Source organism: Ovis canadensis, chromosome 23 (assembly GCF_042477335.2).
Source record: "Ovis canadensis isolate MfBH-ARS-UI-01 breed Bighorn chromosome 23, ARS-UI_OviCan_v2, whole genome shotgun sequence".
Lineage (NCBI taxonomy): Eukaryota > Metazoa > Chordata > Mammalia > Artiodactyla > Bovidae > Ovis > Ovis canadensis.
Window position 1 is genome coordinate 35,962,001 of NC_091267.1, and position 21,001 is coordinate 35,983,001.

Genomic DNA, 21,001 nt, shown 5'->3' on the forward strand with positions numbered 1-21,001 from the left:
ACAGTGTATGCTAAGCTACTTCAGTCATGTCCGACTCTTTGCAACACATAAGGGGCATGTAATATGTACTTAAAAACAAATGACTGATCATTATAGGTATAAAAGGGGCACAAGAATCATTAGGATTTTTCACAAAAGAAAAGAATACTTCTCTAGATATTGATGTTTGCATTTAAAATGAAGTCAGAAGGTTGTTTTTCTTAAAAAAAATTGAGTATAGCTGGTTTACAAAGTTGTATTAGTTTCAGGTGTACAGCAAAGTGATTCAGCTACATATATATGTATACGAATACATATACAACCATGCAGAGTCAGTTGAGTCCAACTCTTTCTGACCCCATGGGCTGTAGCCTGGCAGGCTCCTCTGTCCATGGAATTTTCCGGTATTCTTACACTGGAAATCCCGACCCAGAGATTGAACCCACATTTCCTGCATCTTTCTTCACTGGCCGGTGGATTCGTTACCACTGAGCCATCTGGGAAGTCTGAATACATAAACACATTTTCCAAATTCTTTTTCCATTGTAAGTCAGACTGTAAAGAATCTGCCTGCAATGCAGCAGACCTGAGTTCCATCCCTGGGTGAGGAAGATCTCCTAGAGAAGGGAATGGCTATCCACTCCAGCATACTTGCCTGGAGAATTCCATGGACAGAGGAGCCTGGAAGGGTACGGTCCATGGGGACACAAAGAGTCTGACAATGACTGAGCAAAAATATATTTTTTAATTTTATAGGTTATTATAAGACATTGAATACAGTTCCCTGTGCTACACAGTAGGTCCTCATTGTGTACCTATTTTATCTATAGCAGCATATATCTGCTAATCCCAACTCCTAATTTATCCCTTCCCACCTTTGCTGCTGCTGCTGAGTCGCTTCAGTCATGTCCAACTTTGTGTGACCCCATAGACGGCAGCCCACCAGGCTCCCCCATCCCTGGGATTCTCCAGGCAAGAACACTGGAGTGGGTTGCCATTTCCTTCTCCAATGTGTGAAAGTGAAAAGTGAAAGTGAAGTCGCTCAGTCGTTTCCGACCCTTAGTGACCCCATGGTCTGCAGCCTACCAGGCAAGAGTACTGGAGTGGGGTGCCATTGCCTTCTCGGTTCCCACCTTTAGTAACCATAAATTTGTTTTCCATGTCCGAGTCTATCTCTGTTTTATGGATAAGCTCACTTGTATCAGTTTTTCAGAGTCCACATACAAGTGATAATCATGAGATAATTGTCTTTCTCTTTTGAAAACTTAGAGTTTTATTTTATATCAGTTCTTATTCTTATACATGGTATTTGAACTGTGTGATTTAAAAAATCCAGAACAAGTTTATGTACTCTCTTAAGAAGTGCTAACAGTGTAACTATGTCTAGAGAAATTTTTTATTTTGCATCTAAAACAAACCATTTCATAATTAGTTATAAATATTCATTTCATAAGTGTTATTAAGGAGAAAAACAGAGAAATCCTTGCCTTAAAAAGTCCCCAGCGCTAGTATTGATTCTGTATACCATTTAGCTCCAAAATTCTATCAGTCTACAGCTTTAGACATCATTTCCAAGCTTATGCTCACATCAATAAATGATGTTTTTGCTTAAATAGGTTTCAGAACCACAAGGTGCTATATCTTTTAAACTCTAGTTGAACAGAAATAGTGCTAATTTTAGCATCAACCTAAACATAAATTTATTTGCTATGAAAAAAAATGTGTGGGCTTATAAATAGCTTACTCTCAGGAAATATTTTAAATAGAAAACTCTCATGTTATGTTACAAATATATTCCTCTTATAGGATTAAATTGGAAAGCTCTTTTACAATGACAGTTTGTTGCAGTCGAAAGATATGACAACATTCTTGTTCTGTTACTTACCAGAAATATGACATTAGCAATTTACCTTAACTCTTGGGATCCTAGTTTTTATCTAAATAAAGAGGGAGATAATAGCTAAATTGAAAGGTTGTTATGAAAATTAAATCAGATAATATTTGTGGAGCATCTCTTTTGGTGCTTGGCATAGAATGGTACTGGCTTCCCTGGTGACTCAGTGGTGAAGAATCTGCCTGCCAATGCAGGAGACATGGGTTCCATCCCTGGGTCAAGAAGATCACCTGGAGAAGGAAATGGCAACCCACTCCAGTCTTCTTGCCTGGGAAATCCCATGGATAGAGAAGCCTGGCGGGTTACAGTCCAGAGTCACAAAAGAGTCAGACACGACTGAGCATCTAAACAACAACAACATAGAATGATACAGATCCTCCCTGTAAGGTCCCCTTTTCCCTGATGGAGCGATCCTTTTGTTATAATGACTGGATGTAGTGTTAGGCTCTTCACTGTACAAAAAACATCCAAACATCTCAAAATGTGACCCTTCATACTTCATTCAAAACCAGAAGGACTACTCTGAACTTGACAAAGAAGATTCAAAGATTAACCAAAAACCCTGGCACTTGTCCTTAATGAATATTTCAAAGGGAAGATGGACAGGTAACACGAGAAATCACACCAGACTATAAGGGATTGAATGAGATGGCTTTTCTTTCTTATGTCTATAATTGGCACTTATCTCTTAGAAATGGCCCAAAAGGTTACATGAATTCAGAGATAGGGCTGATAGCATTTGAGCCAGGAGGAGTTCATCAGTGACTTCACGGAACATGTAACAGTAACAGAGGTGGTGGATCTCGAAAGATAACTAGGATATTCCAAGTCTCCAAAGAGTGCATACGTGCTTATGGATAAGGAAGATTTGGAGAGGGGTGTGGATGTGAGGAATATCTAGACAGAAGAACCATCGTGAGCAAAAGTGAGGGCATGAAGACCATGGCTTTGGGACTTCCCTGGTGGTCCAGTGGTTAAGAAATTGTCTTGCAATGCAGGGGACGTGGTTCAATCCCTGATTGGGCAACTAAGATCACATATGCCAAGGAGCAACTAAGCCCGTGCACCACAACTACTGAGCCCCCCTTCTCCATACGCACACACACACACATACTCTGGAGCCTGCGCCCCACATTTATAGAGACTGTACACCACAAGGAAAGATCCTGTATGGTGCATCCTTCGTGCTGTAACTAAGACTCGACACAGCCAAGCAAATAAGTGAATAAAACAAACAGCATGGCTTAGAGAAGGCAGATCATTCCCATATTAGCAAAGGTCAACTGATGAGGAACAAAGTGAGGTGGGGAGACTCAAGGGGTCTGTTGCGCCTCTGTGTTCAGTTGCTAAGTCGTGTCCGACTCTCCTGTGACCCCGTGGACTGTAGCCCGCCAGGCTCCTCTGTCCATGGGATTCTCCAGGCAAGAGTCCTGGAGTCGATTGCCATGCCCTCCTCCAGGGGATCTTCCTGACCCAGGGATTGAACCTATGTCTCCTGCAACTCCTGCATTGGCGGGCGGATTCTCTACCACTCAGCCACCAGGGAAGCCCCACTGTGCCTCTATGATGGCATGCTAAGGAACACAGGAAGAAGATTTTGTTCTCAGTGGATGGGGCAGCCAACAGTGGCTTTGAGATTGAAATGAGTGAACAGCTGCTGTTCTACTGGGTACCTGTCATGTACCAGGAAATACTTTGTTGTTTTATGAATATAATTTTTTAGTCTTCACAACAAATTAGATATATCTTTTCAGATGGGGAATCTGAGGCTCAGAGAGCTTAGGTAACTTGCTGCTCAAGATTATACATTCTTCAATTAAGCAAATAGCATGAAAGAGCAATAGGGTTTTTAAAATATTAATTTCAGAACAAACCATTAAAGAATAGAAATGATGAGATATGAATGTCAATTAGGAAGTCAATTTAGGCTGTCACGGTTTAAAAGGAAAGGAGATTAGGAATATTGAAAAAGGAATTTGTGTTCAAAGTGAGGCTGTTCACGATTTGAGTAAGATTTCTTAATACAGGTTTATTCTAGAATGACATACATTTTAAAATAATAAACGATGTGGATTCTGTGTTTTAGAGTTACTTGATTATTGTATTACATGAGAGACAGTGCCGCATAATAATTAAGTGCTTAGGCTCTAAGTCATACTGCTGGGTTTTGAATCTTAACCCCAATTTACTGAACCTCAGGCTGGTTATTTAACCTTTCTGGGCCCTAGTTTCCTCATATTTTTTTTAAAAAATGAGGGCTTCCCAGGTGTCGCTAGCGGTAAAGAATCTGCTTGCCAATGCAGAAGTCTTAAGAGATGTGGATTTTATCCCTGGGTCGGCAAGAATCCCTTGAAGGAGGGCATGGCAACCCACTCCAGTATTCTTGCCTGGAGAATCCCATGGACAGAGGAGCCTGGTGGGCTACAGTCCATAGTGTCACAAAGAGTTGGACACTACTGAAGCGACTTAGCATGCACGCATGCACTTATATCATAGGGTTGTTTAAGCATGAAGTATATGTGCATATCATAGGGTTGTTTAAGCATGAAGTATATGTGCATTTAAAACAGTGTTTGGTATAAAGTAGGAACTCAGTAAGCATTAGCCAGCACTGCTTTGTGCCTTTGTCCATATTCACCAGTTTATTTAAAAATTATCTGCAGTGTGCCAAGCACTGTGCTTGTCTTCAGGGATGCAAATAGGGAAGAACCTCTGTATCTTATTACAAGTTAATCACTACAGAGATGTTGCCTATAAGCTTAAATTACATATAATGGTCAATCTCTGGGATGACCATTACCCTGCCTTGCAGGTAATGATTGGTAAGCTAAAATATCTTTGTTTAGTTCACAGGAAACATCCTGACCAGGCCCACCTGTGAATGACTGCAGGAAGGAAGAAATTAACACATCTGGCTGACCAGAAGGAGGAAATGTTTGACTTTACTCCCTCCCCTTGTAGTATAAAAGAGGCCTGAATTCTAACTCAGGAAAGATGATTCTTTGAGACATGGGTCCACCATCTTCTCAGTCTGCTGGCTTCCTGAATAAAGCATTACTTCTCACCCCAATAACTTGTCTCTTGATTTATTGGCCTGTCATGCATCCCGTAAGCAGTAAGAGCTTGGACTTGGCAACACAAAGATGGATAACAGGTGACTTCAGCTAACAGATGGATAACATTTGATTTTTCCAACATTCTATTCTGTGGTTCAGCAGAAGTACTAAGACTACATCTTGATTAAAGCACTTTCCTCAGCTCTTTAGGCACCAGTGATTTAAAATCTTTATTCATAAAGTTGCCCATGAGTGTCGGGATGAATACTTCCACTCCTCCTACTCCCTCCTCCAATATGACATTAAGATATGCTTAGCCTCAGTTGTCTTTTATGACAGGTGTTCCCCTTGACCTACTAGGCAGTATTATGAAGTTAGTGAGATGATTTCAGTGGTCTCCACCCACTTATGTGTACCAAACTCTCAGAAGCTGAGTGCTTGCATCACTGCCTCAGGAGTTGCTTCCTTGCTAATTCATTAGACTTCTGTGTGATGCAATATGTATTATTAATGGATGTATTTCTCTTCCCAAGAGCCTTTTTAAAAAAAAAATATACCTTTATAAAGCCTCATTTCCACAAACTAGAGAGAAATATGAAGGACTAGAATTTTCAGTGCCATAGTAAACTAACGGAGATGTGAGAATACGAGTGATACACTGCAAGTTAAACCATACCATAAAGCTACGCATCCCTGTGTCTCCTAATTTTAGATTATGAAGGAATCCAAGTCATCCTGCTCATGACCTCATTTCATATTATCTGAAAGGATGCTCATTTAGACACTGCAGGCTTGACATTGCCTTTGGTTGAATAGATGAAAATGTGTCCGTAGAAGGGACTCCATGTCCTTATGAGTGTACCCAAATACATTAAAATAGAGGAGCAGGCATCACGACCTCTGAGAAAAGACTGAGAAGGGAAATGTTTACAAAACGAGAAGGACATGAAAAGAGCGAGGCATTCACATTTAACATAACCAAGTAATGTGCCAAAACGATTAAGTAAAAAGCTGCTTTAATATCCAGGAAGCCGTTTAGAGTGAGTGAGATTGTTGGGACAATGGTAAACTGTTTAGCTGTCAAAAAAAAAAAAAAAGAAAAAAACACAGACATTGGAATCCTCCTCACTTTGCTTTCCAATATATTCAGTATTTAGTATGGGATTATGGGACATGGGAAATGTTCAGACCATAAGGGATCTTCAAGTAGCACAAAACTATACTGAAAGACAGTAATGAGATTATACTAAAATAAATCTAAAACTCGAGATTCAAATGTGAATGCAGGAATGAGGCTGAACTCTAAAAAGAAGTTTTTATACTGGGTGTAGAGAAGTTTGTGAAATGTGAATATTAGTAAAGTAAAACTCATATCTGGTGTATATCTGAGAATTAAAAAATTCTACCATAAATTTGATATACATAATGGAAATATTGACAAAGGCTCTGTTAACACCAACAAATTAATACTGTAATATTGTATAGCTTAGAATATGCAATATGGAATAGGTATATTCCATATATGAAATACAATATGGCTTTAAATTTATTGGGCTTGATGTTTTCCAGCATAAAACTATCTAGTTTTACATTTAACTTAAAAATTTTTTTTTCCTGAGAATCATTTATTTTCCTTGAGAGAAGCAAGTAATCCCTATTCACTGATCTTCCAGTAATTTTGGAAGAAATTATGCAGTGACAAGTCAGTTAGGATCTAAGCAAGAAAAGAGAATACAGTCTAAACATTTAAAATAAATGGAATTTAATCCAGGAAAATAGCCACACAGATGATGGAAGGATTGAGAAGCTAAACTGAGGATAATAAATCAACCTGGAAATTAGTAGCAGCAGAATGTCACAGGTATCAGCACCCATAGGTCTCAAGGGACAGAGAGAAGAAGTGATGTTGTGTGTATGCTCAGTTGCTTAGTCATGTCTGACTCTTTGCAACCCCATGAGCTCCCCACCAGGCTCCTCTGTCTCTGGGAGTTCCCAGGCAAGAAAACTGGAGTGGGTTGCCATTTCCTTCTCCAGGGGATCTTCCCAAGTCAGGGATTGAACCCAAGTCTCCTGTGGCTCCTACAGTAGCTCAGAGTACAAGGTCACTGGGAAAAACTAGAGGCAACAAAGGATGAGTCTGAAAGCTGGAAAAAAGCTTCTAGGGGTCAGCCCCCAAAGAACCAGCAGAATACGAGTAGGGCAAGGAATGGATGTGAAGTTAAAAAAATGCATAGACTGGAACAATGGAAAGTAGAGGGTGAAGTAAGTTAATAAGTTTTCCATTTTCATTTTCTCCTCCAGAGTAATGTTACACTAGGCAAATTGATTTACTGATACTTTTTAAGGGGATTAAGTTTAGCTCCTGGGAACTGCATTCAACAAACGTCTTGTAAATAAATGAAATCACCATTTTAGTTCCACATATGACCTCAATAAACCAAATTTACACGCCCTTAAATGATGAGACAATAACCAGCCTTCTCTTTGAAGTTTAATAAAACATATAAAGGAGGTATTGCTGTCGTTTTGGATTAGATTTAGACAGTGGTCAATGTCCTGTCAGTGGCATTGTTTTATTCAGAACAGTGAACAGACATACATTCTGATGTTCTGGAAATCCCCATTCTTTATAATAAAACCACACTTTGAAAACAGGACTCAGGAGGAGGTGGAAAAAGCCACACACAATTTCCTCAACAAGACCACCACTCAATTCCTCTCTTTCTCTCCATTCTGCTGCAAAACCGACAACGCGTTTTGCAGACTAATGGTAAGGCACCAATTTGTATGAGCAAGCCTTTTGTAATGTGGAAGGGTAATTATGTATGTTGGTGGTATAAAAATATTTATCCATCCATTTCATGGCCAGGCAAAACAAAGTTTAATGTGAGCACATGGGCAAGCTTAATTGTCACACTGAAGTTTGAAGACCACACCTAACTTAAACCATGTCCTACTTTAATTTAAGCAATATGAGATCTCCCTGTGAGCAGCCTCTGAATTGTAAGCTTTATCTCAGACTCAGACTTGTAATGATTAAACTGTCATTACCACCATCAAATTCTTTTCTCATTTACATCATTAAAACTTAGTCTTGTCTCATTTTGGCTCATTACTCTGATATGAAACACTATTATATATTAAAAAATAGATGGCCTGTAGACTAGAATGAACCATTATTGCATTTGCTTAATAGAAACCAGGAAGAAATGTCAAGGTCATCTCTGTACCCCACACCTTGTCATTCATATGGCTTCTGCTAATAAAAAAAAGTAAGCAAAAGGCTCAGAAACTGTCTTTCACTATGCAGCACCCCACTAAAAGTATAAAATGCTGGCCATAATGAACCCCATTTTCTTCTCACACAAAGAAAAGAAACACTTTAAGGGGAAATAGTTCAAAGTCCATCTTAAATTCCTTGACTCTGACTCACTCACCTAAAATTCAATGAAGAAACAGTATGAACTTTCCAAAACCATCTATTTTCTTTTCTTTGAAACGGCAGTCAATTCTGGCATTTAAAGACTTCCCAAGTGTTTCATCCAGGGACTTGTAAATCTCACTTATCTGCAATGAGAAAACACACTTTTATTTAGCTAAGTAACTCACACTTACATGTTTATTACAGAAACAGAATGAGCAGATCTAGAACATATGGTGTTTTACAAATCCCTCCATCCAGTAAGAATGACTTGTAATACTCAACTCAGAATCTTGGTTCTCAATTGCTATAATAAATGTTTAGAAAAATAGACATTTGTGCCAAAAGTCATTTTACAGATGAAGATGGGGAGGTCCAGAGGGTAAAGTGAGCGTCCAAGATTAAGCAGCTGGTTAGTAACAGAGTGGGCTTCCCTGGTGACTTCTGCCTGCCAATTCAGGAGACACAGCTTCCATCCCTGGGTCAGAAGAATCCCTGGAGAAGGAAATGACAACCCACTCCAGTTTTCTTGCCTGGGAAATCCCATGGACAGAGGAGCCTGGCGGGCTACAGTCCATGAGGTCACAGAGAGTTGGACATGACTTAGTGACTGAGCTCTAGCACGCAGTAACAGAGTAGCCTTTTGGGTTCCTAACATTGCCTTTGGTTTTTGGTTTATTTAAAACCCAGAAATGGGAAAACAGAGAATCTTCTGTGTTTCCCAAGTTGGTAAATTTCTGGAATACTGTGTCACCACAATTTCTACTAAAACTAAGGAAACTAGAGTTGGGGGCAGAGTCCTCAGACCAGCATCCACTCTGATGGTAGATGCAGGTGTAGGCTATCGCTGAGGCACCCTGATGTTCCTGATCCACATGCTTTATAGTGTTGCGTAGCAATGACATAAAGAGAAAATAGTTCAGAATATGGTCTGTTGGTGTTTTTTAACAAAGCAGAACGATTTTCATCATCTTGCCTTCAGAGAAAATTCACAGAGAAGAAGAGAAAGAGAGGCTCCAGGTCAAACTGGGCAATTTGCCCAAGAGGCCCTGCCCTGCTGGATGAAAGTGACCAGGTGCTTTACCCATCACCTCCCTTCAGCTAGTCTTTCCCACCTTTCTGTCTTGCCCCTCCCCGCCCCCATCTTTCCCACTTTCTTCCTCTCACCAGCACTCAAGCTGGATGTTACTATCGCACGTCTTGGTAGCTTGAAGGAGCAGAAATCTGAAGCTCAGGAAATCCCATGTTCAGATGAAGGAAAAGATGGGGAGAAGGGAGATCACAGCAAATAAAGCAGAGAAGGTTTCTGATGGCAGTGGAGCTGGGAAAGGAAGGGAGAGGAGCCTAGCTCTGTACCCTGGCTGGTGGGAGTGGCCTCTGTCTCCAGCCCCATCCTTCACTTTCCTCGCCAAACTCTCTTCTCTGGCCCAGGTTATCTAAAATGATGGCAATCATTATATTGCTCAGATAAAGAGGCCGTGTGAAAGGACCTACAGGCAGGCTCATGTTTCACAGCTTAACTGGGATCCGTGACTTCAGTGGAAGTTACTGTTTGGATGACATCTTGATTATGGGCAAGCTTCAGCTTTTGCTGTTCCTTCTCTACCAGGAAGGGGGTCTCCATCTCAGCCTGCATCTCACAGGCAGTGACGGAAACCAGTTGTCTGGTAGGCAGCTCCGTCCCTACCGCTATCGGCTTCTGTCCCCCAAGACCACTTCTGAGGACCCAGAATTGATTATCCACAGTTCTTTCTAGTCTTGATCCTGAGGGTGGCCACCTCCCAAACTGCCACTGAATGAAAGGCATCAATCCTCCCCTCTCTTCTCCCTGCAGCCTGGTGGACACTCGCATAGTAAAACCTCACGTGAACCTTGATTAGGAAGAGAAAATAATACCTTTCTCACTTTAAATTCTCATTTAATTCTACATTAGCTATCAAATTCTAGTTTGACCATGTGACTTGAGGTTAAAATTAGCATCATGGGATAAAATAGAGTTCTGTCTCCTTCATCTGGCTCCCTGAAGACCATCAGTATGTTGCTTGGAAGCTGGAGTCAATATCGTACCACTGAGTACAACAGAAAGAAGTATAGCAAGTCCCTACATATAAATGAGTTCTGTTCTGACAGCATGTTCATAAATCCAACAAAGTTAGCCTAGGTACCCAACTAACACAACCAGCTATATATTCCTATGCTGTGCTTAGTCACTCAGTCGTGTCCGACTCTTTGCGGCCCCATGGACTGTGGCCCACCGGGCTCCTCTGTCCATGAGATTTTCCAGGCAAGAATACTGGAGTGAGTAGCCACTTCTCCAGGGGATCCTCCTAACCCCTGGATCAAACCTGCATCTCTTCTGTCTCTTGCATTGGCAGGCAGATTCTTTACCATTGAGCCACCTGGAAAGCCTGTTACCATATATAATTGCTATAAGTTTTCTTCTCTATAAGAATATGTGCAAATTGTGGGCAGGGACAGTCTTGTTTATTTCTTCATCATCTTTAGCACATCATCTTTAACGGTGAATAATACTCTTCACTAAATGTATGTTCAGTTGAGGGGGGAACAACTAGCAAGTATGAAGGTCAGTGTTTTCCCAATTGTTCCTACACAGACTTGCGGTATAAACTTAATTAGATCATTTCGCCAGATTATTCTTTACTGGTCTAAGAACATTAAAGTGGCTTAGGAAGCTACAGTAAAGTGGATTTGGGATTGTGGCCCTTGGACTAAATTCAGAATCACCTCAGACACAAGGCTACTAGATGGGAGCCAGGGAGGAGCCTGTGGATATGGGCCTTTCTGGATGCCTTAAAGCTGGAGACAGAATTAGTGCTCAGGGATGGATACTCATGCACCCTCTCTGTTCCAAGGATTTGTTCCTGTTGACACATAGTTCAGCCTGAGAACCGGGAAGATTTTGGATGTCTGCACGTATTTCCTATTAAGGGCATAGATCGCTGCTTCAAGCTCTGAGGATAAAGAGGCTGCAGCCCTGGGTCAGCCTAGCCAATCTGATCTGGTGTAGCCCCCTCACAGAAGGGCAGAATCCCAGCAGAGATTCTGGTTCCCAGGGGAATTACCTTTGAGACTGGCTGTATCTGCTTGTTGCTGTGCAGATACTTCATTTCTGTGAAGTTTTGAAGTCTTTCTTTTTTTTATTGGGCTATAATTGCTTTACAATATTGTTGGTTTCCGCCACACATCAGGCTTCCCTGGTGGCTCAGCTGGTAAAGAATCCGCCTGCAATGCAGGAGACCTGAGTTCGATCCCTGGGGTGGGAAGATCCCCTGGAAGAGGCATGGCAACCCACTCCAGTATTCTTGCCTGGAGAATCCCCATGGACAGAGGAGCCTGGAGGGCCACCGTCTCTGGGGTCACAAAGAGTCGGACACAACTGAGCGACTAGGCACAGCACAGCTGCCATATATCAGGAAGTCTTTTTTTTTTAAAGCTTTTTATTTTGTATTGGAGTATAGACAATGAACAATGTTGCGATACTTTCAGGTGAATAGTGAAGGGAGTCAGCCATACATATAGGCGTATCCATTCTCCCCCAAACTCCCTTTCCATCTAGGCTGCCACAGAATATCAAGGGAGTTCCACATGCTAAACAGTAGTTCCTTGTTGGTTATCCACTTTAAATACAGCAGTGTGCTCATGTCTGTCCCAAACGCCCTATCTATCCCTTCCCCTCCCCGGCCCTGTATCCTTCCCCTCAACAACCATTAAGTTCATTCTCAAAGTCTGTGAGTCTGTTTCTGTTTTGCTAATAAGTTCATTTGAATCATTTCTTTTTAGATTCTACATTTAAGAAATGTCATACGATATTTCTCCTCTGTCTGACTTATTGACTCAGTATGACAATCCCCAGGTCCATCCACGTTGCTGCAGAGAAGTTTTGAAGTCTTTGGCCAAATAACCAGGGAAATGAATTTAACCTCGAGGCAGTCATGTATCTAACCTCTGGCCGTTAGATGATAACCCAGTGATGGCAGACCCATGGGCTGTCTTTCACGATTCTAAAACTCTAGATAACAGTACACAAGGAAAGTAGAGTGACTGCCTGCTTCACCTCTAAGTCACCTACTTCATTATCCCCTACCACAGGAGTCCCTAATCACTAGGATCTAACGCCTGATGATCTGGGGTGGAGCTGATGTAATAACAATACAAATAAAGTGCACAATAAATATAACGTGCTTGAATCTTCCCCAAACTACCCCCTCCTCCTCAACCCTAGTCCACGGAAACATTGTCTTCCCTGAACCTGGTCTCTGGTGCCAAAAAGATTGGGGACTGCTGCCTACAACACATAACAGAGATTTCAAGAGGATATTTGAGCAAATAGAAGACGGTAGCAGTGTTCCGTTTCCCTCTTGATATTTCACCAACAAACAGGGATTAAAAAAACTCACACTTCATCAGGGAGGTTAAAGTAAGATAAAGCAGTAAGAAAAAGAGCATTTAGATGAAATGGCTGTCAGCGGAGTAGACATCTACATTCTGCACTGAATGTGAAATTTTTTTTTCCCAGCAGAGAGCCGGAGGCCTGCTGACATTTAGGAACCTTTAAGAAAAAGGTATGCTTGTCAGCATCAGTTCAGGCTGGTATCCAGTCAACTGTTTTCAAGGTGCTGAGAAGGAAGAAGGTGGTTTAGAAAGGATCTCTCAGCTCTGTTCCCTGCACAGCATGCTTGTGTTTTTCAGAGGGACTGCCTTTGTGCCTCTATCTGCGGCATCTCACTGTAGGCTCAGGCAGTTGCTCACCCAGACGATATTTGCATTTTAAAAAAACATCCTCCCTTTACGTTTAACCATTTGTACTGCACCTGGGCAGGCCCCGCACAGAAGAGTTCTGTTCTGGAGAACTCACTTACGTACTCATCATTGTTTCTTTTTCAAAATAATAAATGTAAAAATAATTAGCTCTATATGAAGTATTAGAAGAAGTATTTATGAAGAAGCAAGTTTAATAAAAAAAATGAATCAAGAGATGGCTGGGCACTTAAATAGCTCTTTAAATAATCAAGGTAACTTTACTTTTAGGAGGTATGGAAAATGTAATAAATTATAAAAATGAATAACATCCATATTCCACTAGTGAGAGGCAATCCCTATGAAGATTTTCTACATTTACTTCCAATTATCTATACATACCTGTGCATACACACATGATTTTTAATGAAATTGAGGGATTCTAAAGTGAAAGTGAAAGTCACTCAGTCGTGTCCGACTCTTTGCGACCTCATGGACTCTCCAGTCCATGGAATTCTCCAGGTCAGAATACTGGAGTGGGTAGCTGTTCCCTTCTCCAGGGGATTTTCCCAAACCAGGGATCGAACCCAGGTCTCCCATAATACAGGTGTATTCTTTACCGGCTGAGCCACTAAGGAAGCCCCAGGGATTCTAAGAGATATATAATTTTATTTCAAGTTTTGTTTTAGTTTTACTTTTTGTCTCTGTGGTTAGTGAGCCACACATATTCAGCATAAATAAATGCTATGAAATTTTTTCTGGCTATGAAATTTTTTATAAAACTTGCTAATTAAAGAATATGACATATGAAGGTTTGGGATATCCAAAGTTAGCAAACGCTTCTTTGGTTTACTCATGTGCTTTATATACACTCACATACACAAAGAAGTATAAGGCAGTATATTATTTTATTTCAGTATAAGGCAGTAGATTTATTTTATAATAGTCCTTACTTTGTTATAGAAATCTCTACTCTACAAAACCCATGTATGCTAAAATATCAGAAAAATAAGAGCCATTTTTTTTCAGAATATATTTTTAGAGTAATTCTCTCAATCTGTAAGCTTTAAAAAAAATACAATTGTGAGACCACAATTAAGTGGTCTCATTAACTTACACTATCACTAAACTGAATTATCTCAGAAGTTTTCTTTAATGAAAATCTCTTTTTATGAACAGTATGCAACTAAACCAAGTACACACAAAAACCACCCCCTAGTGATAACCTCATTAAACTTTTAAGCATGTTGAACTTAATTCCAAGTAAGGCAGCAAAATGAACAGATTTTCGCTGACCAGGGAAAAAAAGGTTTATCTACGCTCAGCCTTTTGTCTCTTGCATCTCAAGATGTAAAATTGATCAAAAAGAGAATTAAATTGAACTTTGAGTGTTAAATCAGAGTGACAGAGATTTATCCAATTAATTTTTAAAAAGACAAAATTTTAATTAGCCACATGTGGGTATCTTATAGAGTCTACTGAAATTTCCCTGGTGATATGTGACCATCAATATTTCGCTCCGAATTTATGTTCACTCATTTGCTAAAATCCTGCACACTTCTTAGAAATTCATGCTGCACTGTGATTTGATATGTGTCTGATTTTACCATGATATAAAGATCCAGCCAGAACAGAAGACAGGAAGGAAGGAAGAGGGAAGGAAAGAAGTCATGAAACCGGATACAGGGGGAGGGAAAGCCAAATTAAAAAAAAAGATTTCCTATGACCTTTACTACGACCTTTACTAGTTCCATTAGTAACAATTTTCTAAAAGAGAGATGGATGGAAATGAGAATAAATGTTTCCATGAGGAGTTCCATACCTCCCCAAATATCACAAATTAAATGTTTGCACTATGGAGACAGAATTCCACATTGTTAAACATTATCTTCTCTAATATACATAAATCCTAACCATAAAGTTCAGGCTTCTAAAATCACATGTCTGCAAACACAGCAGTTATTTGGACACAATTTCAGTGACAAATTTTTGGGGGGACTTGTAATATATCTCATGTATCTTGTTTCCCCAGAAAAAAATATTTATGTGCAAAATACAGAGAGTTTTCTTGGACAAAGAAGTGCTTTTTCTGGAAACCATAAAGAAATGGAAGGATCTGATTCTGGGAGCCAATTCAGGCCTTGCCCTTCAGTGGTGCACTCTGACCTTGACTGATGACCTTGAATGGGCCACATGCCCTAGTAACCACCTGAGGACAACAGAGAGCCTGACTGATTTTCATCTGACTCAGAAAAGAGGAGTGTCTTTTTAAAAAATGTAAATAAAAGATAAAGCATTTAATGAGGTATCATTCATCTCCAAGACACTTTGGAGTTAAAAAAAAAAATGATACTATGGCCTGCATCATATATACTCAAACTTTTTCTCTTGAAGACCCTAAAGAGCTTGTGACTATGTGTGTTATATCTATCAATATTTACCTTATTAGAAATTGACTTAGAAATTTTAAAAAGATTATTTATAAATGTGTTTACATAACAGTGATAGACCTCTTTAAATGTAACATCAATAAGATATTTTTAAAAAGAAAATATTTTCTCAAACTGAAAAAAATGTAGTGAGAAGTAGGGCATGCTTTTACATTTTGGGAAAACTTTATTTTCTGGCTTCATAGAAAGATGAGAGCTGGGTTTTCATATCTGCTTCTGCTTTCAATCTATTGCAATATGTTGTTTTGGTTGAAGAAAATGAAGACACTCCAGACTTAGGCAGATGTGCAGTTCAGAATAGAGTATTTTAATAGCCTTTCAGACAATTGTGGCTATTTTTCTTTGATATGACTGAAACTCAGCAAGTGTTGCTCCTTAAAGATGAGTTGCTTCATGAAATCTGAAACCATATCAATGAACTTGGCATAATCCATTACATCAAATACCATGTTGTTGTTATCATTGCTTGCTTTTTTTTTTTTTTTTTTTTGCATGGTAGTAAAGAAGATGATTACTAACCAGTACAGTTTGGTGCCATTGCCTTGACTTGTAATAAAATCACACTGGTTTTATCCACCATTGCTTTTTCATCATCAGTGCAATTGTCTACACAGTCAAGATGGCAAGTAATATGTTAGAGTTATTATTAAAATAGTTTTGACCTCAAAGACACCATCAAAGTGTCTAGGAGACTTCACTTTGAGAACCACTGACCTAAAAGGAAGAGAATATAGTACGAAGGCTGAGCGAAGGCTCTGAGGTTGGACAGAGTGGTGATAACGCTCACCTCATTACTGATTTCATCTCCCTGAAATACTTAGCGAGTCGCCCACTTTTCCCACACCCTCTAAAATAGGAATAATAACAGACCTTTGCTCCCAGAGGTGTTACAAGGATTAAAGGAGACCCCTCAGCACCGTGCCTGACACATGGTAATCTCAACCAATCTTAACTATGAGTACTAATATTTATATTATCGCTTCTCTTTGAGATAGAGAAGCAATGGTTTGAGTAACTCAGAATATCAGCTGTATTTGCTGGCATTTGTTTATGCTGCACCAATCTAAATTTAGTTCTGCATTCCCTCTGTTGAGGACAAGCTACTTGCAGATATGTATATTTTCCAACCAAGTTGAGTACAGAGATTGATAGCTTGCCCTTAATGGGCTGATTTTTCAAATCCTCATGTAGTCAATCACGAGAAAGATTTCTCAGTAGTTAGTTATGACAAATGTGAGAGGAGAGTTTGATGGGGATCCATGATCTGAGTCCCTGATCTGCCACCTGCATGCAGAGCCACATGGGGAAAGAGATTATTACCAGCAGGTTATACTATGATCACAAAGTCAGATCGCAAGGAATCACAGGAATCCCATTTGCCTAAGGTCTGGAACCAACACTTTAGAAATGTCTTTCCTACAACATTTGGTCTTGTCCTAATCTCAGTCCTCCAGATTTTACCACTTTGCAGAGAAAACTGAATTCAAGTAAATAATCTCTAAGGAAAAAAGGGGGCACGTCGGTCTTTGTCTCAATAAAGGGTGAGGTGTGCACAGGCACACGTACAAACATGTATGCTGCACTCTCACCAACAGGAATTTGGCAGATTCTCTGAGTGCTGGAAAACTCTAAGCTCATAAATTCATCTAATATCAATAAATGGGGGGGGGGGGGAAGGTGAGTATTAGTCAAGGAGACCCAGAGACATTCTGCCTGCCTATTTCACTCTTAGGAATATTTTTTACTGCTTCAAAGATGTATGCTCTCTCTTATTTTCCTTGTAATTATAAGAGGTTCACCTGGGCTATTTTTAAAATCACTTTTGATATTTACCTGAGTAGAACAGAAAAAATCTAAAATGAAACAGCTCTTAACAACAAGAAATCAATGATACAAGCTTGATTATAAGTGGCACATGCTATTCGGAATCAATGTTGGAAAAAATCATAGAGTGTGTTAGTGATGGAACTGAAATGAAGTGTGCCCTGTTGAAAGAGAGCAGCACCTTCTGGTTGTCCCACATACAAGCATGGACTAAGAATAGTCATATCTTCTTATTTTCATATTCAGGGTGGAAGCCCAGATTTTTACAAGAAATGTTGTTAGGTAACTGAATTTAGGCTTCCCTGGTGGCTCAGCGGTGAAGAATCCACCTGCCAATTCGGGAGATGAGAGTTCCATCCCTGGATCCGGAAAATCCCCTGGAGAAGGAACTGGCTACCCACTCCAGTATTCCCGCCTCAGAAATCCCCTGGATAGAGGATCCTGGCAGTCCATGGGGTCACAAAAGAGTCGGACACGACTTGGCGACTAAAAACAATCAAAAAAACACATTGGCAGGATTTCAGGCTACCATATTTTGGATTTCTCCAAAGACACAATTTCATCTCCCTTCCATTTAATGGATCAATATACAGTGCCCTTCACTCATCTCTGTCACCACTCACTGGTTTGCAAGGGCGGGGACAGAGGACAGAGAGGAGCCTTGACCGCCCTCCGGTGGTTACAATGTGCCACAACAACTAGCTGAACACTCCACTCTTGTTACTTATTGAAAACTTTCATATTTTGGAAATTCCCTAAAATCAATAAAGCGGACTTTAGCTACTTTATGTGAGATACGAAGCACGTGGTAATTTTACTGTTAGATCATATTCGACTCTGGGATAATGGGCGACAGAAAGAAGGAGTAGGGAAATCTGAGTAAAGACTTGAGACTTAGAATGCACAAGGGTTTCAGATCTAGCCACCAGGAAAAGAATGTAAAAAAGCTGTGCTCAAACTAAAGGCAGGGCCAGCAGTTCAAGCTGCTGGATGAGAGGTATATTGTGCTGTATGTTTACAGATGGATGCAATGTGATGCATCATCTTATCCACTGGCTAGCGTGGTACCTAGTAGTTACCACCTAATTTGATCCCTGTTTTAAGAATTTGATAGTAATTTTGCATTTATTAATTAATGGAGAACACATTATATCCTTTTGCTTTAGAAGCTGAACTTGAAGAAAGCATTTTTAGGGTGTGGAAAACTTAAAATCAAAAAATTAAACAGAATTTCAAATAGCTCAGTAATACGGAACTAATACCGGTTCCTGAGAAAGTTGAAAAATAGATCCCGTGACAGCTTTGTTTCACTTGGATGCCCACGTTATCTTAAAACCCTGTTCCCGAGTATTATATGCCTCTAGCTCAAATGTCATCTTTCAAGGATGGTTCCCTGAGTGTATTCATTTCCTCGATGGTTTGCCCCTCCTTGACACACTCAGATAATTTAATGAACTGAAATACAATTGCTTTTAGAAGCTCAATACTTCATTATACTTTTGTTTTAAAAACAGTTTTTGAGTTGAGAGGATGTCAGCAAAACCAACCAAAAGAATGTGGCTGTTGTTACAAGGTCAGCTTTTCAGAAGCTGGAGGCAGCTGCTATTGGCGTGCTGTCAAGCAATCACCCGGGGGGCAGTGGGCACCGGCAGGGCCATGAATCAGCAGTTCTGCCAACACTAAATACGGTAACCCATTAATGTGCAAGATAACAGGTACACATGCCGCTTCAGAAAGCGCTGGAGGGGGGAAATATTTCATTTCTCAGGTTTAATTAGAAGGAAATCTGGGTAGGTGTGATTAAAGCTCCGATGTGAGATCCCATGTGTGTTCCTGGCTGTGCCTGTATTGGGACCTGGATTGCCATATTTATCCAAATGGATTTCTTCTGTGAGAAGAGAAAAACCTTCAGATGGAGAGCTGAAATGTCAGAAGTTTGGTATTTCAAATGGGATACTCTTGAGCTCAAAAGGAGGTCATGTTTTAGACTGTTCAATCCAAGAGCCACTTGTGACCATTGAGCGGTTCACGTGTGCCCCATCCAAATGAAGATGGGTTGGACGTGTAAAATACACACTGGAGTCCAGAGACACAGAACAAAAAATAATGAACCGTATCTCCTTGATAACTTCTATTGCTTACATGTTAAAATGATAGTATTTCTGATATATTGGACTATGTGGAATATATTTATACTAATTTCATCTGTTTCTTTTTATTTCTTAATGGGGCTACTAGACAATTTAAAATGACACGTGTGACTTGCACTACATTTCAGTTGGACAATGCTGCTTGAGAAGATATTTGATTTGATCTCCTTTCAGTCTCTCTCATACAGATACAAAGTGAAAATGAAAGTGAAATCGCTCAGTCATGTCTGACTCTTTGTGACCCCCATGGACTGTAGCCCACCAGGCTCCTCCATCCACGGGGTTTTCCAGGCAAGAGTACTGGAGTGGGTTCCTTCTCCAGGGGATCTTCCCGACCCAGGGATTGAACCCAGGTCTCCTGCATTGTAGGCAGACGCTTTTACCATCTGAGCCACCAGGGAAGTCACAGATACACAAACACACACACATACATACATGCAAGGGAAAAGAAGGGCATCATGGTAGTGGGTCATTTAATAATGACAGGTTTCAAAGTTCTATTTGACGTGCTAGTTTGGAAATCTACACTAAAGAATAGTACAATGTAAGTCGAAGCACTGGAAGCTATACTACCTTAAATCACCAGTTGACCTCAACTTTAGATCCAGGGGTGAAAGTGCATTTGTCATAGTTCATTTAATTCTGGCCACTTTACTAAGGTTGAAAGGGACAGCCAAAGATGCTTAAAATGTTTTTCCTCTCATCACTCTTTTTTTTTTTTTTTTTGCCATGCTATGCAGCATATGGGATTTTAGCTCCTGGATCAGGGAACAACCCGTGCCCTCTGCAATGGGAGAGCACAGTCTGAACCACTGGACTACCAGGGAAGTCCCTTCTCATCACTCTTGTAGAAGAACGAAATGACCTCTGTAGAAATGAACTGGTTGAACCTTCCTGATCTGTTAAAGGCATAGACACTCTCAAGAAGGATTTGACTATGATTGTCCAAACTGGATCATAACACATTGGCCTACAGAACTCTGACTTAATAAGGATTTTATTAAAAGCAAAATCCAGACTTTGAGGACTTTGGAGGCCTCAAATCAAACGGATGCCAATTTGGAGTTCCAAAGTCATTCATCTCTTACCCTTAAATTCGTCTTTAATCCATTTGAACTTCAACTATCAACTTTATTTTTAATAAACACAGCTGGAAAACAAAGAGCTGAGCAGAGAGTTCATCGATGGTGGATGGGCTAGTGTGAAAGATTGTCCAAGGGACTTTTCTAGTAATGAAAGGTGGTTCTGGAACTTGTTGGAAGAAAGGGTGAAGTTCCTTAAATGTTTCTTCGTTTAAAGATATGCAATGTCTCCTTCTCTTCTCAAATAAACAACCTAATTTTGTCCTTCAAATTTAGAACTTGAGACAGGTTTCTGGGCAGACTTCTATTGGAGAATGGCTCATTATACACCCCTAACATCTCTTTCTAGTATTCTTCTTTCCCTAAAGTGATAACATACAAAATTTT

The 21,001-nt window shown here is 40.1% G+C and overlaps 1 protein-coding gene across 35 annotated transcripts in view; it reads right to left on the reverse strand.

The window, feature by feature from the left end:
- The window catches only part of DTNA (dystrobrevin alpha), a 434,483-nt gene that overhangs the window by 223,338 nt on the left and 190,144 nt on the right, over window positions 1-21,001 (reverse strand). For all 35 annotated transcript variants that reach the window (XM_069568764.1, XM_069568760.1, XM_069568778.1 and 32 more), the window contains exon 2: window positions 8,367-8,496. The gene's annotated coding sequence lies outside the window, so the exon portion shown is untranslated. The remainder of the gene's footprint in view (window positions 1-8,366; window positions 8,497-21,001) is intronic.